At 46.4% G+C, this 20,690-nt stretch overlaps 1 protein-coding gene and 1 non-coding gene across 5 annotated transcripts in view; both read left to right on the plus strand.

The window, feature by feature from the left end:
- FLNB (filamin B) overlaps positions 1-20,690 on the plus strand; it is a 166,383-nt gene that overhangs the window by 9,023 nt on the left and 136,670 nt on the right. The window lies entirely within an intron of this gene.
- Positions 5,229-5,335, plus strand: LOC135270895 (U6 spliceosomal RNA). The gene has a single exon (XR_010339049.1). It is a non-coding gene; the product is annotated as a U6 spliceosomal RNA (small nuclear RNA).

Below are 20,690 nucleotides of genomic sequence, written 5' to 3' on the forward strand. Positions count from 1 at the left end.
AGACTGAGTTACTGTGACAGAGCGGCTGTCTCCCTCTCCCCATTATTAAAACCTGGCTTTTCTAAGCAGCGCATGTAGAAAGCTTGGCAAGGAGGACCTTTGTCCTCCTACATGTTATTTCTTGACTCTTGTTGGTACCAAGAATACATACAAATGATGCTGGCTGTGTACTGAATGTTGAGGATATTCATCCTCTAATATACCATCTAGTATTTCTCATACCTGCCGTCTGTTGACCATTGGCCTGTCTTACTTATATTACTTCCAATCCTCATGAACTCTGCAGAGCTAGTGGCTTTACATCTGTGAGAAAAGAAAAGAACCTTTATCGGAGGAAGGTGAGTCCTTTTAAAGTGAGCTATGCATTCATTTATTTATTTTGTTTTTTTGAGACAGAGTTTTGCTTTGTCACCAGGCTGGAGTTCAGCGGCACAATCTTGGCTCACTGCAACCTCCGCCTCTGGGGTTCAAGTGATTCTCATGCCACAGCCTCCTGATTAGCTGGGATTAAAGGCGCCCACCACCCTGCCAGGCTAATTTTTGTATTTGTATTTTATTTTTACTATTTATTTTGAGATGGGGTCTCACTCGGTTGCCTGGGCTGGAGTGCAGTGGTTTGGTCTCAGCTCATTGCAACCTCTGCCTCTCCATTTCAAGTGATTCTCCTGCCTCAGCCTCTCCAGTAGCTGGGATTACAGGTGCCCACCACCACGCCCAGCTAATTTTTTGTATTTTTAGTAGAGATAGAGTTTCAGCATGTTGGCCAGGCTAGTCTCGAACTCCTGACTTCAACTGATCTATCTGCCTTGGTCTCCCAAAGTGCTGGGATTACAGGTGTGAGCCACTGTGCCCTCCCTATGTATTCATTTCTTGAAATCACTTGTTGGCTAGTTGTGGTGATGCATGCCTGTCTTGTAATCCCAGCACTCTGGAAGGCCGAGGCTGGAGGATCTATTGAGGCCAGGAGTTTGAGACCAGCCTGGGTGAGATTGCAATCTCTACAAAAAAAATTAAAAAATTAGCAGGCGATGATGAACAGAGCACAGGGCTGAGCCTCACCTCAGAAGAAAAAAAAAAAAAAAAAATTAGCTGGATGCAGTGGTACAACCCTGCATAGTATAGCTACTTGAGAGGGTCAGGTGGGAGGATAGATTGAGGCCAGGAGTTCGAGTCTGCAGTGAACTATGATTGCCCCACTGCACTCTAGCCTGGGCGACAGAGTGAGACCCGTTTCTAAAATGAAGAAATTGCTATTGTGACAATTAGCTATAAATTAATGTCATAATGCTGCACACAATACTATAATCCACACCCTACAGTTGAATGATGGATGGCCAACCACTAATAAATGCTATTTCTGTAATCCATTGAGAAATCTGGACAAACAACTTTGTATCAGTCCACTCCCTGTCCCCTTTTTTGCTTTTAAAAACCTGCTTGTAGCAAAGGCCAAACAGAGCTCATATCCAAGGTTACTTGGGTCTGAGTCTTTCAGGCAGCTGTCTTCACTTTGGCTCATGTAAACTCTTTAATTGTTTAAATTTTGAGTCTCAGCCTCTTTCTTTCTCTCCCTCCCTCGAGATGGAGTCTTGCTCTGTTTCTCAGACTGCAGTACAGTGGTGCCATCTCAACTCATTGCTGGAGTGCAATGTCGTGGTCCCGGCTCACTGCATCTTCCACCTCCCGGGTTCAAGCAATTGTCCTGCCTCAGTGTCTTGAGTAGCTGGGATTACAGACGCACGCCACCACACCTGGCTAAGTTTTGTATTTTTAGTAAAGACGGGGTTTCGCCATGTTGGCCAGGCTGGTGTCGAACTCCTGACCTCGTGATCGGCCCATCTTGGTCTCCCAAAATGCTGGGATTACAGGCATGAGCTACCGCACCTGGCCTCAGCCTTGTTCTTTTAGGTTTACATCTATTTCCATTTTACAGATGAGAAAACTGAGGCACAGCTGTGCCTCACTTTACAGGTCAGGCTTCTTGCCTGCCTGCATCATGCAGTAAAGTACTTTTGTATCAAAGTTGGGTTTGACACTCTGTACAGGAAAATAGATATATTGTAGTGAGAGGGTGTGGAAGAGACTGTTTTCTGCTTCCGTGGATTTTTAGTTCTTGTTTTGCTTTGCTCCAAACTTTACTCATTTGCGTTTGATTGATGTGAAATTGAAATTTCCTTCTGGAAAACTTTTTGGGGGCTACCTGCCTTATCTTTTCCCACACCATGGAGCTCTGCCTGGGACCTTTTCCACAGTTTTTGGGGACATTGCTCTAGTTCTTTCCCTGCCTTTGGTTTCCAGGGGGCAGTAATGTCACCGAGGGTGTGGACAGTAGGGACAAGCTGAAGATTGCTTTTAGGGGAGGTGGGCAGGGCTTTTCTTAGTGAGGTCTGGAAACCAGAGGTGAGGAAAGAGGTGCCCCTCGACCTTTTCCTGGCTGCAGGGGTCACAGCACACACCACATCACCACAGGACATGTGTGTGGGGGTGTTATTGAGAGCCAGTTATGCCAGGAGATCCTTGGTGACAGCGGGTATAGCCGCAGCTGTGCTGTGTCAGAAATGAGCTCACCCAGGCTTGGCGCGGTGGCTCACGCCTGTTATCCCAGCACTTTGGGAGGCTGAGGTGGGTGGATCACAAGGTCAGGAGTTCGAGACCATCCTGGCCAACATAGTGAAACCCCATCTCTACTAAAAATACAAAAATTAGCCTGATGTGGTGGTATATGCCTGTAATCCCAGCTACTTAGGAGGCTGAGGCAGGAGAATTGCTTGAACCCTTGAGGTGGAGGTTGCAGTGAGCTGGGACCATGACATTGCACTCCAGACTGGGTGACAGAGTGAGACTCCATCTCAAAAAAAAAAAAAAATCAGCTCACCCACAGCCTTTCCTTCTGCTACCTTGTTTAACTGGTGGGAGGGTGTGCTGGTTTGTGTTTGCTGGTGAGCCCAGCAACTGAACCCTTCTTTCCAGGCCTGGCACCCAGACTTTATCAGTTCCATAGCCCTGGCACAAGTGGGCAGGCTGCTTCCAATCCAAGCAGGCGGCTTTCTGCTTATCTGCAGGTAGCCTCTTGGACAGACCCCTTGCTGTGCGCCGCAGCACAAAGCTGTGTGAGCCAGAGCTGAGCTTGTGATCCCCACGGGCTTCTCCCGAGGCGCACCTCTCCTGAGAGAGAGAAAGCTGGTCTGTCCGGCCCATTCTGGGCTCAGCCTCCCCAGCCGTTGCAGGGCTGGCTTGCTGAAAGGTCTGGGTGTTAACACAACACTCCTGTTCTCTTTCTCTGAAGGCCCTTTATGCTGGCATGAATTCCTTTTCTCATAGAGATCTGAAAGCGCTTTTGACTAAATGGGTCACCTTTCTGAGTATTTTCATAAGGCTGGTCAGCCTTTACCATGCCAGACAACTTTTCTGGAATTTCCTTTCCAGAAAAAAAAAAAAAATGGCTACTAAAGAGGTTGAAGTTACTTGGAACGCAGGGTGGAATTTTGGCATTCGAGCTATAGGGAAACGGGTGGGGATTTGTGGTAGGCACTATGTAAATTTACCACGGCCCATAAATTCAGACTTTAAGATGAAAAATGGCAAGCGGCAGTCAGCTTTCCTTCGACAGACAGGAGCGGTGCTCCCTTCCGCTGAGTGTGACTGAGGGAGAGGCGGGCCTCCTAGGGAGGCCGGGGCAGGAAAGGTTTCTTGGTGGCTAAAATAAGATTTCTCAGTTTCCCTCATGTACCAAGAAAATAAGTTCTTATCATGCTTGTACCGTACTTCTTGTGTGTATCACCCTGATTTCCCTGCACCTCCCTGAAATGGTTTATTGGATTCCAGGGACACAAGAATGATTTGGCATCTACAGCTTATTGTGGGAGCAGGAGCTACTTGGTGCTTCCTGCCCAAGAACAAATTGATGGTTCCCTTGGTGTGGGGTAAAGCAGGCCAGAGTATGGGACCAGGCCCTGTCTCTGAGGGGACCGGAGGTGCAAGGCCTTGGAGCTGAGACCCTAAAAGGCCTTTGTGAGTCTGTAGTTCTATCAACTGAGCAGAGTTCATGGTTCTGTTTACAAGATTCCCTCTCAGCAGAGGCAGGGGTGCGTGCTGGAGGACTGACCATGTGCTGCTGCTGGGATGGGACCCTGGTGGAACTTCCAACCATCCGGGGACAGAACCCGGAACGTGTTCTGAGCAAGGTGCCTTGGCAGAGCTTGGCTTGAAAGCACCTGGGCAGTGGCTTGTCACATTCCTGATCTCTACCAAAGGAGGCAAGCTGGCACCTGGGGGATGGCTCTCTAGTCAGGGCGTCCTTTACTGGAAGTGATCCAGGTGTCACGTTACATGCACCTCTTACCTAATTGTCTCCCCTTTTCCCAGGACACTCATGGGGAGTCAAACCCAAGGTTGGGGGACATGAGGTCCTCTCCCGGACACCTAACACCCTGTTTCTTTTCTTTTCTTTTCTTTTCTTTTTTAGAGACAGAGTCATGCTCTGTCACCCAGGCTAGAGTGCAGTGGTGCCATCACAGCTTACAGCAGCCTTGACCTCCTCGGCTCAAGCGATCTTCCCACCTCAGCCCCTCCCCAGTAGCCAGAATTCCAGGCACACACACCAAAACACTTGGCTAATTTTGTATTTTTTTGTAGAGATTGGGTTTTGCTGTGTTGCCCAGGCTGGTCTTGAACTCCTGGGCTCAAGCGATCTGCCTGCCTCAACCTCCCAAAGTGTGGGGATTACAGGCATGATCCACTGTGCTTGGCCACACTGCCCTCTTACTGAGCCATACTGGTGTTCTAGATTGCCTTCTTACTCTCCCACAGATCATCACTGCTCAAGGAGCAGGCGCTGTGTCTCTTGTTCACCTCTGTGGCTCTGAGCTTGGCCCTTAATAGGAATTTAATAAATAACTTGTTAAATAAACAGTCTCCAGCATAATAGGTTGAGTATTAAGTCTGGTACATTGACTTATTTGCTATGTGTTTGCTTTCGGAACATGCAAAACAGTGGTTCTTTGCTGCCTTTAGTGAAGTAGGAGTTATAGGTAGTAGACAGCTGGCTCTGGGGTCCCAGTAGAACACTTCGCTTTTGGACTGTGATGCTGAACTTAAAGAACAAAGCACTTCGTGTTCGTTCTCTGGATATCTGTGAGTTGCTTCAACAAGGCCTTAGAGAACAAGGCCTTTTCCAGCTTGTCAGGTGAAGTTCAGAAAATGAATTTAATAGGAAATTACCGAAAGTCGTGCTTGTTTTGGCAGCACACATACTAACATTGGAACGATACAGAGAAGATTAGTGTGGCCCCCGCGCAAGGATGACACACAAATTCGTGAAGTTTTCCATATTTTTTTTTAAACAAAAATATAAAATTAAAATTAAAAAAAGAATTAAAGAAAGGAGATTACTGAAAGTCACAATCATAGTAAGTTTCATTAGTATAGTGAATATAGAAAGAACATGTCTTAAGTACCAGGTATTGCGATAAATGCTTCTTACTAATAGCCATATGAAACATCCTTGCAATTCTGAGAAGTAGTTATTGTTACAACTCCTGTTATGCAGATGAGAAAACTGAGGCATGCCCAGATTGGCCAGTAAGTGTGTGGTTATTACTCAGATCCTTGTCTGAGATGTTAATCCTCCTGTCTTACTGCTTTTCCAAGGAAAGCCATCAGCTTAGCATGTCTTTGAAATTTACTTCTTTTTGAAGCGATGTCTCGTTTTGTTACCCAGGCTGCTGTCTCAGCTCACTACAACCTCCAGCTCCTGGGTTCAAGTGATTCTCCTGCCTCAGCCTCCCGAGTAGCTGGGACTACAGGCACGTGCCACTATGCTTGGCTAATTCTTATATATATATGTATTTTTTTTTTTTTGAGACCAAGTCTCTCTCTGTCACCCAGGCTGGAGTACAGTGGCATGATCTTGGCTCACTGCAACCTCTGCCTCCCGGGTTCAAGCGATTCTCCTGCCTCAGCCTCCCGAGTAGCTGGGATCACAGGTACATGCCACCATGCCCAGCTCATTTTTGTATTTTTAGTAGAGACAAGGTTTCACCATGTTAGCCAGGATGGTCTTGATCTGACCTCATGATCCACTTGCCTTGACCTCCCAAAGTGCTGGGATAACAGGCGTGAGCCACTGCACTTGGCCCTAATTTTTGTATTTTTGCGGAGACAGGGTTTTGCCATGATGGCCAGGCTTGTCTTGAATTCCTGACTTCAACTGATCCGCATGCCTCGGCCTTCCAAAGTGCTGGGATTACAGGAGTGAGCTACCCTGCCTGGCCTGAAATTCACTTCCATTAAGTTTTTTTTGAACATTAAAAAGTTACATGTGTAGTTCTTACTCTGCAAAAAATTGCAAGAACACAGAAAAATGTAAAGAAAAAACATCACCTGTGACTAATTTTAGTGAATCTTTTTCTACTTTTAGGGAATTTTGCTTACAGCTGTCTTTTAATCAGAATAGGGAAGAAGAAGATTCCTTTCTCAGGAAGAAAAGCGACTGCGGACTGGAAATGCTTTCTGAAATTATTTTGGTCATCCTGATGGTTATAACGAGATTCATCCTCAATTGAGTTATTGCTGAGCTTTGGCCAGCCTTAAAAGGAAAGGTCTTATTTGAGTCTCATTGTGGTTTGCAAGTCTCCCTTGGTCTAGAAATATGTTTGGTCAGTCACGGAGTGGAGGTGTTCAGCCACTTGCTGTCTCTTTCTCTCTCTCTTTTTTTTGAGACGGAGTTTCGCTCTTGTCGTCCAGTGCAATGGCATGATGTCAGCTCACCGCAACCTCCGCCTCCTGGGTTCAAGCGATTTTCCTGCCTCACCCTCCCAAGTAGCTAGGAATACAGACATGCACCACCATGGCTGGCTAATTTTGTATTTTCAGTAGAGACAGGGTTTTGCCATGTTGGCCAGGCTGGTCTTGAACTCCTGACCTCAGGTGATACACTCGCCTTGGCCTCCCAAAGTGCTGGGATTACAGGCATGAGCCACCACGCCCAGCCCCACTTTCTGTCTCTTAAAAGTTTTTAGGGCCCACTTTTATTGGGACTGCCAGGGTCTCTTAATAATAGTTATTATACTTGGTAACTATTGTGACCTTGTCTCATGGGCAGCCCAGCATAGAAACTCGCTCAGCTCCATTAGCTGTTTAAACATGTTTCAGATGTGAGCCTGACACAATGTAGTTGGACAGCTTGCTTCACCCTTAACTGCCTGGGAACTTTGAGAAGTCTGAAAATTATATGTAGCCCTCAGGTCTTCATGGTATTGCTTTTTGGAGGCAGCACTTTCCCAGTAGCCTGCAGGACACCAGGCCCATGGAGCCATCCTGTCTCAGCCAAGAGGCAAAGGAGATGGAATGGAAACCACTTCTGGATACAGATCCAGCCACTTGCGGAGTGCTCAAGAGCATGGGTCAGATAGACCCTGCTGCTTTCTAGCTGGAAGACTAGGGGAAAGTTGTTTGACCTCTCTGAGTTCGTGTCCCAGGCTATAGCAGTATCCCCTTCCTAGTGTTGTTGAAGATAAAATGATGTAATCCTGATAAATCACTTGGCCCAGTCCTTGGAGGTGGTGGTGGGGGCTGGCGTAAGTGCCTCATGAATGGTGGTCATCATACTCCCCCACCTCCTTTCTCTCTTCTTTCTCCTTTCCCATCTTTCACACTCCTAATTCCTGGACCTGGGGGTGGTCTCTCCAGACTGGAGAAAGAAGCGACCTAATTATCTAGGAAGGTGAAAGGTTGTTGGGAATACTCCCAGAAATTGGTCAAAGATGCCTCCTTCTACCTAAAAGACTCTTTTTAGAAGAAGCAGCAACCTGGGTTTTTGGATAACTGTTGAGTAGGAACCATCATGAGTGGCATTTTTGCATTTCTGGTCTTCTGGCCAAACCTCCTTTTTTTTTTTTTATTTAAGGAAGCTCCATTGCCTTCCCTCACTCTTTCTTTTGCCTCCTGTAATGTTCTTCACTTCCATTTCTTTCTTTTTTTTTTTTTCTTTCTTTTTTTGAGACTGGATCTCATTCTGTGGCACAAGCTTGATTGCAGTGGCACAATCACAGCTCATTGCAGCCTTGACCTCCAGGGCTCAGATGATCCTCCCATCTCAGCCTCCCATCTCAGCCTCCGGAGTACCTGGGACTATAGGTGCACACCACCACATCCAGCTAACTTTTGAATTTTTTGTAGAGACAGGGTTTTGCCATGTCTCCCAGGCTGGTCTTGAACTCTGAGATTACAGGCGTTGAGCTTCCATACCTGGCCTTCTCTCCCATTTTTTTTCTTTCCTGGTTTTACCTTTCCCAGAGCACCCTCTTGGAAAGACACTCTCCCAGCAGCAGCAGTAATCTGCTGGTCCTGTGTTTGCTCCTGGTCCTGAGTCTTGGCTTTGCTCCTTTGTAGCTAGCTGACTGACCCTAGGGACCTGCTTCCCCCCAGGAGCCTGTTGTCCATGGGCCGAATGTGGTCCTAAAATGCTCTGTCTTACAGGGGCCAGGCATTGTGGCTCATGCCTGTAATCCAGCACTTTAGGAGGTGGAGGCAGGCAGATCACTTGAGGCCAGGAGTTTGAGACTGGCCTGGCCAACATGGCAAAATGCTGTTTCTACTAAAAATACAAAAATTAGCCAGGCTTGGTGGTGGGTGCCTGTAATTCCAGCTACTCGGAAGGCTGAGGCAGGAGAATTGCTTGAACCTAGGAGGCGGAGGTTGCAGTAAGCTGAGATCATGCCACTGGACTCCAGCCTGGGCAACAGAGCGAGACTCTGTCTCAAACAAACAAAAATACTCTGCCTTACAGAGTTCTTAGGTATAAAAGAGAATGTGCATCTAAACCTCTTGGCACTGTGCGTGGCTCATAGTAAGTGCTCAGTAAACATCAGCTGCTGTTATTGTGGTGTTAGCATCAGCGTTGTTGCTGTGAGAGCCTGCACTTCCTACTTAGCCTTGGAAAAATCAGTCTTCACGTTAATGCCATGGGCTACTGCTTCTCTTTTCAGGGCTTTGTGGAGGAGGGTGGAGCTGGAGAGACACGTGGGAGTCTGTCAGGGTTACATCCCCTGCCATGGGAATGAGGCCGTGCTGACTGCCTTGTGTGCTTTCAACCTGGAGTAAAGGGCGGCTGTGCCAGCGGCTCCCATCCCCCAGGAGTCTGGCTCATCCCTGCCTTGGCCCTGGGCACCACTTTCCCTCCTAGCTCTTTGGCATCTGGGGTCATGGTGGGGCTGCCTGCCATCTGTCAAAATTTTTGCTGCCCTGGGTGTGGTGTTAAACCCCCGCACTGTCCAACCTGGTGTCATGGAGCTGGCGACAATATTTTTACAGTGGTTAGTGCTTGGAAACTGGACTTCTGGGTTATGCCCTGTACAAACAGCATTGAAGTCGCTGGGCTGGGGTGACAGAGGAGGCTGTCAATAGGGAATTCTGTGGCTCCTGGGACGGGAATAAACATGGGAGGTTGGGGGCCAGTATTCTCAGTTCTTTTGAGGAGCTGGCGAGTCTTTGCCCTGATGGGTAGAAGGAATCTGTCGTGTTGCATGAACCGTGTACTTCTCCCAGTTGCTTCTTGGACACCAGCTGCCTGCTGTTCATAACTGGGCCAAATTCCTAATACTGCAGCGCTACCAAATGCCAGTTTTAGGCCATCTCTGGTGTAGTCGGGGAACGCCCAACACCTTTCCCGAAGGTAGAATTTGTGTGGGTTTTACTTCACTGAGTGACTAATGCAGATCTTTTGTTTTAATAATGGGAAGAAATTCGTCAGCCTGGGTACTTTTTCCATGTGATGGGGCAAAAATTTAAAGCATTGAACAATGGCTTAGTAGTTTCTCCAGCTACTAAAGGTGACCATTATCAATCCAATCAGCTGGTGTTAACCCACTCCCATTCTGGAGACCTGTTTCTGGTTCTGGGACTTGCTGGTAGGACATGCTGGATTTCGTAAGATTGCAGGTCCCAGGCAGATGTCTGGACTCAGATTCTGGCTTTTTTTTTCAGACAGAGTCTCCCTCCATCGCCCCAGCTGGAGTGCAGTGGCGTGATCTTGGCTCACTGCAACCTCCGCCTCCCAGGTTCAAGGGATTCTCCTGCCTCAGCCTCCCCAGTAGCTGGAATTACAGGCGTGCACCACGACACCCAGCTAACTCTTTTTTTGCTTTGTTTTGACATGAAGTCCCACTCTGTCACCTAGGCTGAAGTGCAGTGGCATGATCTTGGCTCACTGCAATTTCCTCCTCTTGGGTTCAAGTGATTCTCTTGCTTCAGCCTCCTGAGTAGCTGGGATTACAGGCGTGTACCACCACGCTTAGCTAATATTTGTATTTTTAGTAGAGACAGGGTTTCACCATGTTGGCCAGGTTGGTCTCAAACCTCTGACCTCAGGTGATTCACCTGCCTCAGCCTCCCAAAGTGTTAGGATTACAGGCATGAGCCACCATGCCCGGTCCCAGCTAACTTTTATATTTTTAGTATCGACGGGGTTTCACCATGTTGGCCAGGTTGGTTTTGAACTCCTGGCCTCAATTGATCAGCCCACCTTGGCCTCCCAAAGTGCTGAGATTACAGGCCTGAGCCACCGTGCCTGGCCCAGACCCTGGCTCTTACTCCTGGGTCTAACTCTACCATCACTGGGGCCCTCTGTTTGAACCTCTTCCCCCATCTATAAAACGGGAGAACTAGACTAGGTCTGTGTTCCCCAAGATTCAATCATTCATAAAGGAACCACCTTTACTATTTTGCCATATCCCATGGCTGTCTCTATTTCATTTTTCACTTAATATTATTTTCCCCTGCAGTTGACTCACTTGTAAAACAAATGTATTTGAAAAGGAGACTTTGTGTCACTATAATAATGGAAAAACAGTGTCACTAGGTAAATGGAAGGTAACCATAAATAAACCCCAAACAGTTATTAAATTCCAGCCAGCACCGTTGCCTGTTCACAGCATGAGGCATACTCTCTTTCGGTTAAAAAGGGAAATTAGCAAGAGATGGAGAGGTGTTGAAGGTAACGTAGCACCACGTTGAGCCTTTTCCTTGATCTGCTCAGAAGGATTGAGAAAGAACTGGAAAGAGAATAACGTCTTTCTGTGATGCAAAGCGCCTGACTGTGACCAAGAGCCCAGAGTAGTAATGTATAGATGCTTTGTTCAGATACTCCTACAGCCGTTACCAAGTGCCAGGGTGTAGAGGGGCTAGGAATATAGAGGGGATTAGGACCTGGTCACTGACCTCCGGTTGCTTGTGGTCTAGTAGTGGGGAGGTGATCATAGGAGAATATTGAATATAAATGAAGATCCGAGCGGGCTACAGGGGTTTAATAGGAAAATCACAGGCCTAAGTTCTGTCATGTATATGGGGGTCTACATATAAGAGTTGTTCAGAATTTTATTTATTTAAATTTTCCATGAAATGTACAAAAAATCTATTTCAGTCTAGAATGACTCTAGAGAAGCTCTAAATATATTAAAGTTGTATTGGCCGGGTATAGTTGTTCATGCCTGTAATCCCAGCACTTTGGGAGGCTGAGGCAGGAGGATCACTTGAGGCTAGGAGTTTGAGACCAGCCTGGGCAACATGGGAGACCCCATCTTCTTGCCCAGGCTGGAGAGTAATGGCATGATCTCGACTCACTGCAACCTCCACCTCCCAGGTTCAAGCAATTCTCCTGCCTCAGCCTCCCAAGCAGCTGGGATTACAGGCATATGCCACCACATCCAGCTAATTTTGTATTTTTTTTTAGTAGAGATGGGATTTCACTATGTTGGTCAGGCTGGTCTTGAATTCCTGACCTCAGGTGATCCACCCACCTTAGCCTCCAGAAGTGCTGGGATTACAGGCATGAGCCACTGCACCCTGCCAAAAAATTTTAATAAACTAGCTGGGTATGGTGGTGTATGCCTGTAATCCTAGCTACTTGGGAGGCTGCAGCAGGAGGATCCCTTGAACCCAGGAATTCCAAGCTGCAGTGAACTGTAATCAGGTCACTGCACTGAAGCCTGAGTGACAGAGTGAGGCCTTGTCTCTTCAAATAAATTTGTATAATTATTTGTTTTTTTATGGTGTTATGACAGTGATTCATCTTAACCCTTTATGTGGCAATAACTAACTTTTTCTTTCCCTAAAAGCTAATTTGAGTTTTAGGTTCTCTTGGAGTCCATGACAATTATAAGTAGAAAAGATGAAACAAAATGGCCTGAAATACTCTTTGCAACACTCATACTTCCCCCCTCAGATGAGCATGTCCTATACTCTCTACAAAGCAAGCTAAACACCAGAATTGAGTCTCTGAAAAGCCTCATACTGTTAATCTCTGGGAATGAATGGTGTTCTTTGAAATAATGGGATATGAGGTTCAGTCTGATTTTTCGGTTCTTCTGGTAGCTTAGGGCATCCCTTTCCTCTGTTGAGTTTCTGGGAGAAGGGAAGTTGTGATTAAGAATAAGAATTTGGGAGTCAGGCAGCCCTGGGATTGAATCTGGAATTGACTGAGTGACAGGCTTTTTCTGAGTGACTGAGTGACTGAGGCTGAGTGATAGCCTCAGTCCTCACTGCTCTCATCTATAAACTGGGAATGATCATAGTTTCTACCTGAAAGAGTGGGTGTGAAGATTTAAGGAGCTAAATTGTATAGTGCTTGACACATGGGAAGAAGTCAGGATGTGCTAATGGGTAATCCTACACTTCCCTAATGGGAAGGGCCAGGTTTATATTACTCTAGGCTGGTAGTGAGCAGGGCAAAGGGGATGTCAGGTTTGGGGCTTGGTTAGAACATGCTGATGGCACTAGGACCCTCAGAATAGATAAAGAGTTTGAGACAAATGGCACAATGAGCCCTGAGACATTGTGTATGGGGTGAATAAGATAGCAAGACTAGCCTTCAAGGAGGGAGGTGGGACAGTTAGAGTCCTTTCAGCTGCAAGGAACTGAAAATTGCTCCCAGCTACTCAGGAGGCTGAGGTGGGAGGATTGCTTGAGCCTGGGCATGGAGGTTGCAGTGAGGTTGTGGTGAGCTATGATTGCCCCACTGCACCCCATCCTGGGCAACAGAGTGAGACCCTATCTCAAAAACAAACACAACAAAATCTCATGGACCCCATAAATATAGATACCTACTCTGTATCCACAAAAGTTAGAAAAAGCAAATTGCAGAGATATTCGTATGCTATGTATGATACTGTTTAAAGTTTTACATATGTCATCAAAATACAGATAAGCTTTAGGGGAATGATCATTACCAAACTTTCGGATAATGGTTTCTAGAGGTGGCCAGAGAGGGAGACACATTCATGAAGAGGTGTGAAGAGGCTTTCAACTCTTTGTAGTGTTTTATTTCTTCAGTCCCATGGTGGTTATATGATTCTCCATGCCCCCATCCTTGTTTTGTGTGTTTGTCTGGAATGTTTCTCTTACAAAAAGTGTGTGTGCTTTTTTTTTTTTTTTTTTTAAGAGTCTTGCCTATTGGTCAGGCTGGAGTGCTGTGACCTGATCATGGCTCACTGCAGCCTTCACTTCCCAGGCTCAAGTGATCCTCCCACCTCAGCCTCCCCAGTAGCTGGGACTATAGGCACGTGCCACCAAGCCTGGATAATTTTTCTATTTTTAGGGGGTTTTGCCATGTTGCTCAGGCTGGTCACTAACCCCTGGGTCCAAGCCATCCTCCCACCTTGGCCTCCCAAAGTGCTGGGAATATAGGCATGAGCCACTGCATCCCCCCCCCAAAAAAGTGTCATTTTATTTTATTTATTTATTTATTTTTGAGACAGAGTCTACTCTGTCGACAGGTGCCAGGCTGGAGTGCAGTGGTGTAATCTCAGCTCACTGCAACCTCCGCCTCCCGGGTTCAAGCAATTCTTCTGCCTCAGCCTCCCGAGTAGCTGGGACTATAGGCGCACGCCACCACGCCCAGCTAATTTTTGTATTTTTAGCAGAGACAGGGTTTCACCATATTGGCCAGGATGGTCTCGATCTCTTGACCTCGTGATCTACCCGCCTCGGCCTCCCAAAGTGCTGGGATTACAGGCTTGAGCCACTGAGCCCGGCTAAGTGTCATTTTAATGCTGATATACTGCATTACTAAGCTTGACCAGGAGAAGAAAAAAAAATACCTTGTGTTTATTATTTTGTTTGTTTGTTTGAGACAGGGTCTTGCTCTTTCTCTCAGGCTAGAGTGCAGCAGCATGAACATGGCTCATTGCAGCCTCCCCTTCCCAGGGTCAAGCCATCTTCCCACTTCAGCCTCCCAAGTAGCTGGGACTACAAAGTGCATGCCACCACACCTGGCTAATTTTTTTTTCTTTGTAATTTTGGTAGAGACAGGGTTGCCCAGGCTGGTCTTGAACTCCTGAACTCAATCAGTCCTCTCCTTAGCCTCCCAAAGTACTGGGATTACAAGTGTGAGCCACTGTGCCTGGCCTGTTTGTTTTAAAGACAAGTTTAGGCCCAGCTTATAAGAAAGAAAACAGACCATCCTTTAGGGTGTCAGGATGATATTTTGACAAAAGACATTCATGCTTAGCAGGATTTCTCTCCCCCCACCCTCACCCCAAGTGTTGAAACGCCTGAGCTAATTATCTTAGAATGTAAGGCCTCTTCTGTTGCTTGTGAACATGGCAGACTTGGGATTCTCAGACTGAGGGCTTCAGAAGCTTGCCTCTGGGAGCATCCAGTCAATAGCTTTTTGTCTGAGCAGAAGGAGATATTGCTCAAGGTACTATCTCAAGGGACTGCTGAATTAGTTGCATTGTCTCTAAAAGTAGGTAAAAGCCTAGAGTAGGGCCAGGTTCAACAGTGGAATGAGTGTTAAGAGAGAGTTGTATTCTAAGAACACCTTTGTACTGTGGCCAAATTCAAGCAGGTCCATTTTGTGGTTTGGTGGTCCCCATCTAGTGGGCTGTGGTCTGGTAGCCCAGGCACCTGAATATATGAGCTCAGATGGGTTTAATGTTTTAAAAACTGCTTTATTGCCTGGGTATGGTAGCTCATGCCTGTAATCTCAACATTTTGGGAAGCCAAGGCAGGAGGATATCTTGAGCCTGGGAGTTCAGGACCAGCCTGGGCAACATTGAGAGATCCCCATCTCTACCAAAAATAATAATAATAAAAAAATAGCTGAGCGTGGTGACGTGCACCTGTGGTCCCGGCTAGTCATCAGGCTGAGGTGGGAGGATTGCTTGAGCCTGGGAAGTCAAGGCTCTAGTGAGCCAAGATGGCACCACTGTACTCCAGCCTGCGCAATAGAGTGAGATGTTGTTTCCTCCCTGACCCCTGCTAAGAAAACCCCCAAAATATTGAGGTATAATTGCCATACAATAAAGAATACATTTTAGTAAGTTTATACACACACTCGTATGTACGCATGTACACTCACACATCAGGAAACCATCACCATAATCAAGACAGCGAACCTATCTATCCAGCCTCGGAAGTTCCCTTGTGCTGCTTTGTAATTTTTGCCTTTGATCTCTCCATGCCTTCCACCCCCATCCTCAAGGGAACACCAACCTGCTTTCTGTCATTATAAGTCAGTTTTTGACTTTTAGGCTTTACATAAATGGAATCATATAGTATGCACTCCTTTTTTTTTTTTCTTTTTTGGGACACAGTCTCACTCTGTTACCCAGGCTAGAGTGCAGTGGTGCAATCTCAGCTCACTGCAACCTCCAACTCATGGCAACCTCCACCTCCCGGATTCAAGTGATTCTCCTGCACTTTTTTTTTTTTTTCCCACCCTTGTCGCCCAGGCTGGAGTGCAATGGTGTGATCTTGGATTACTGTAACCTCTGCCTCCAGGATTCAAGTGATTCTCATGCCTCAGCCTCCTGAGTAGCTGGGATTACAGGTACCTACCACCACGCCTGGCTAATTTTTATATTTTTAATACAGACAGGGTTTCACCAGGTTGGCCAGGCTGGTCTTGAACTCCTGACCTCAAGTGATCCGCCCACCTCCACCTCACAGGCATAAGCCACCATGCCCAGTCTAAAGACACTATTTTAAAAGCTGGTTGGTGAAAGCAGCTAGGCTCTAGTCACTTTTTATTTATCCATCCTCCACCACAAAGCTTTTTATTCTTGCTGTCAACAGATTCTGTAACTAACTTACTTATAGGAAAAGGTCCCTACAGTGCTATCGCTTGGCTAACTAACTAATGGAGTGGTGGATGCATATTGACAACAAAGCACAATCTTGCTGAGCTGAATGAGCAGGTGAGCTAATCCTGCTACAGGCCAGAGACTGCTCAGTTGGTGCTTTACACCAAGTATCTCACTTCACTCTAACACTCCTCCATTTTACAAATGAGGAAACTGAGGCACTGAGAGGTTTAGTAACTCATGGCACAGCCAGGAAGCAGTAGAGAAAGACTGAATATAAATATATCCATTAGGATGTATATGGTTCCAAGTCATAGGAAACCTACCTAATCCTGGTTTATTGAAAAAGGGAGCTCATTGGCTCTCTAGTAACTGAAAAATCAAGGGGTGGGTAGGCAGGCAGTTGGACCTGGAAGTCTCCAGGGCATCAGAGAGCCTTGAGTCTGCTTCTCTGATTCTGTTGTCTCTGCACAGACAGGCAGTCCCAGCGTAGCAGTCCCAGGCCCCCAGCCTCACCCCACACCTCCTAGGGGAAGAAGGCAGACCCTGATCCAAGCAGTCCCAGGAAAGCCCTGAGGTTCACTGTGATTGGACCAGCCTGTGTCACCTGCTCATATCTCAGCCAGCCACTGGCAAGGCTGTTTGACTCTTGGGAATGGCTTAACCTAGATCAATCACATGTTCTCCCTGAAGCTGGGGACATGGCAGAGGATGGTGGAGTAGACCTCAAGGAGGTGTTTCACATGGCTTCCTGTGACACTAGGCTGCCTTTATTCTTTAGAAACCCCCTTCATTTGATGAAACCTTGGTGTCACAGGCTGTGTGACTTTGGGTAATCACCTTGTCCACATCTGTGAAGTGAGATTACCTCTTCACCTCACAGGCAGATCAAATAGGAAAACAAAAACAAGACCAAATCCAAAATATGTGTAAATTGTAGAATGCTTGAGGTTTCTTTTAAGCTATCTATATAATTAAAAGCTGTTACTTAGACTTGGATATGGAATAAAATCTGCCTTCAAATTTAAGTGGTATAATTTCCATCCCTCTTAAAATATCAGGTAACTTCATTTGTGTGCCTCAGTCTGTAGACTTGAGGGATTTCCATTTGAAGAGGGGGCAGAATGGTGGCTTAGTGATAGCCAGAGGTATCCCCACGCCCAACTTTTCTTAGGAGGAAGAGTTGAAAGAATGAATATGTGAGAAATAGGGGGTTTGATTGCCTTCCAGGGTCGGTGTTGAAGGAGAGGAAAATGTAGCTCAACCACAGTGACTCTCCCCAATTAAAAACTAAAAAAAGATCCGTGGTTATAGGGTTTGGACTTCTGACAAGCCAGCAACCTCAGTCATTGTGAGTGTGATTCCAGATTGGAAGGTTCTGCGAGGAGGAAAGTGGAAGCTTTGAGAATTCCTAGTTGGACGGAGTGCCTCTTGATCATGGCCCCAGCTAAAGGAGACCACTTTTTGCTAGATGGATCAGTTGGCCACGTGTGAAGTTTGGCCCAGTACAACATTCTCGGCCTGGGGCGGAAACATGGGAAAGATTTTTATTGGGATTAATTTTCTACAGAGATGCACTTTCGAAGGAGACCATCCTTTTCTCACTGGTGAGCTCACCCGGGCTCATTCCACAAAGCTTAATTGTTTTGGATCCATACATTTAAACTCCTTAATTAATTGTCTCAAGACTTAGGACAGATTTGCTTTTCTTTATAATGAATCCATGGCTATAAATGCTATGCCTCTGACTCAGATGAGAGGACCCTGGAACACAGAATGAGAAGGACGTGGACTTCAGGATACCTGGTTCTTTATTCTGACTGTGCTCTTCGTCAGCTCTGGGACTTTGGGCTCCAGTTTTGTAACCACCAAACGAGTTCACCGTGCCCGCTGCCTAGACAGAGCTGATTTATCAAGACAGAGGAATTGCAGTGGAGAAAGAGTAAGTCACGCAGAGCCAGCTGTGTGGGAGACTGGAGTTTTATTATTACTGAAATCAGTCTCCCGAGCATTTGGGATTGGAGTTTTGAAAGATAAGTTGGCAGGTAGGGGCTCAGGAAGTGGGGAGTGCTGATGGGTCAAGTTGGAGATAGAGTCATAGGGGGTCGAAGTGAGGTTTTCTTGCTGTCTTCTGTTCCTGGCTGGGATGGCAGAACTGGTTGAGCCAGATTACCAGTCTGGGAGGTGTCAGTTGATCCATGGAGTGCAGGGTCTGCAAAATGTCTCAAACACTGATCTTAGGTTTTACAATAGTGATGTTATCTCCAGAAGCAATTTGGGGAGATTCAGACTCTTTATAGCTTCTGACCCCTAAACCTTAATTTCTATCTTTTAGCTAATTTGTTAGTCCTACAAAGGCAGTCTGCTCCAAAGGCAAGAAGGGGTCTTTTTGGGAAAGGGCTATTATCAGTTTTGTTTCAGAGTGAAACCATAAACTAAATTCATTCCCAAGGTCAGTTTGGCCTATGCCCTGGAATGAACAAGGACAGCTTAAGGGTTAGAAGCAAGATGGAGTCAGTTAGGTCTGATCTCTTTCACTGTCATAATTTCCTGCTATAATGTTTTACAAAGGCGGTTTCTGTTTCTCATCTGTAAATGCTGGAGACTGAACCAGAATCAGGGTCAACAAATAGCACCTCTGCTATACTTTACTCTCTTCATGATACACATTGCTGGTCAGTTGATAAGACGTTCTTTCCCACTGGGCTCAGACTTGACATTATTTTTTGAGACAGAGTCTCACTCTGCCACCCTGGCTGGAGTGCAGTGGCTTGATCTCAGCTCACTGCAACCTCTGTCTCCAGAGTTTAAGTGATTCTCCTGCCTCAGCCTCCCGAGTAGCTGGGATTACTGGAATGTGCCACCATACCTGGCAGATTTTTGTATTTTTAGTAGAGAGGGGGTTTCGCCATGTTGGCCAGGCTGGTCTGGAACTCCTGACCTCTTATCTGCCTGCCTCGGCCTCCCAAAGTGCTGGGATTACAAGTGTGAGCCACTACACCCGGCTGACATTAGAGTCATTTTAGCCTCCAAAGCAAGTTGTCCTCAGTGGGCCTCTAGCATTGGCTTCAGCCTTTATGTCAGTCAGCTAAAGGTTCTCATTGTAATGAATGGGGAGGTTCCTTCTTCACCCTTGTGTCCCCCTGCCTCCCCTTGACCACTTGTTTTTTTCTTGTAGTTCAGGAACCAATTCAGATGATTTCCCTTGTGAAGCCCTCTCCAAATCCCCCAAGTAGAATTATTCATTCCTCCCACAGCACCGTGCACACCAATTAGAATCCTTGTAAAATGGCCATGATTGTGTTTATGACCCTGGCCCTCCACCAGACCAGCCTCTCTGCCCTCTGGCTTTTTTTTTTTTTTTTTTTTTTTTTTGAGACGGAGTTTCGCTCTTGATACCCAGGCTGGAGCGCAATGGCGCGATCTCGGCTCACCGCAATCTCCGCCTCCTGGGTTCAGGCAATTCTCCTGCCTCAGCCTCCTGAGTAGCTGGGATTACAGGCACGCGCCACCGTGCCCAGCTAGTTTTTTGTATTAGTAGAGACGGGGTTTCACCATGTTGACCAGGATGGTCTCGATCTCTTGACCTCGTGATCCACCCGCCTCGGCCTCCCAAAGTGCTGGGATTACAGGCTTGAGCCACCGCGCCCGGCCTGCCCTCTGGCTTTTTTAGATCACTGGCATGGTTTCTGCCTACTCCAGGTGCCAGTATTATTTTGTAAATTTTTTTTCTTTACATCTACTTATCTTTATACTACTTTACTCATAAAAGGAAACTAGAGAACATGATCATAAATGAAAAACCACAATCCCTTGCCAGAAAGAATAGGTAACTAGGCTTTGAAAAAATAACTTAGAGGAGATAGCATAAGAAAATATTTTAAAAAATGAATAAAATCAATGAAAATAACAGTGTTACGAAATTTTTGAAAAGTTTGTGGAAGACTCTGAGCCTGAGAACTGTTTTTATTTACTTTTTTAATGAGATGGAGTTTCGATCTTGTTGCCCAGGCTGGAGTGCAGTGGTGCAATCTCGGCTCGCTGCAACCTCTGCCTCCCGGGTTCAAATGATTCTCCTGTGGCAGCCTCCCAAGTAGCTGGGATTACAGGCACCCACCACCATGCCCAGCTAATTTTTGTATTTTTAGTAGAGATGGGGTTTTGCCATGTTGGCCAGGCTGGTCTCGAACTCCTGGCTTTAGGTGATCCACCCACTTCGGCCTCCCAAAGTGTGTGGATTACAGGCATGAGCCACCAATGCTTGACCTCTTCTTAATGTTAAAAAGAGAGATTTGTGTGAAAGCTGCTGATGTCTTTCTGGCACCAAGTCAAGACTGACTTAGTTCCTGTCAGAAACTGATGGTGAATTGGTGGATTTTTTTTTTCCCCCTGAGTTGGGGGTCTCGCTCTGTCACCCAGGTTGGAGTACAGCCACTGTAACCTCAAATTGCTGGGCTCAAGCGATCCTCCTGTCTCAGCCTCCCAAGTAGCTGGGACTACAGGCATGCTCCACTATGGCCAGCTAATGAAAAAAAACCTTTTAATTAATTAATTTATTTATTTTAGAGACAGGGTCTTACTGTGTTGCCCAGGCTGGTCTCAAATTCCTGG

Source organism: Aotus nancymaae, unplaced genomic scaffold (assembly GCF_030222135.1).
Source record: "Aotus nancymaae isolate 86718 unplaced genomic scaffold, 86718_ANA_hifiasm-v0.15.2.pri h1tg000067l, whole genome shotgun sequence".
NCBI classification, from domain to species: domain Eukaryota; kingdom Metazoa; phylum Chordata; class Mammalia; order Primates; family Aotidae; genus Aotus; species Aotus nancymaae.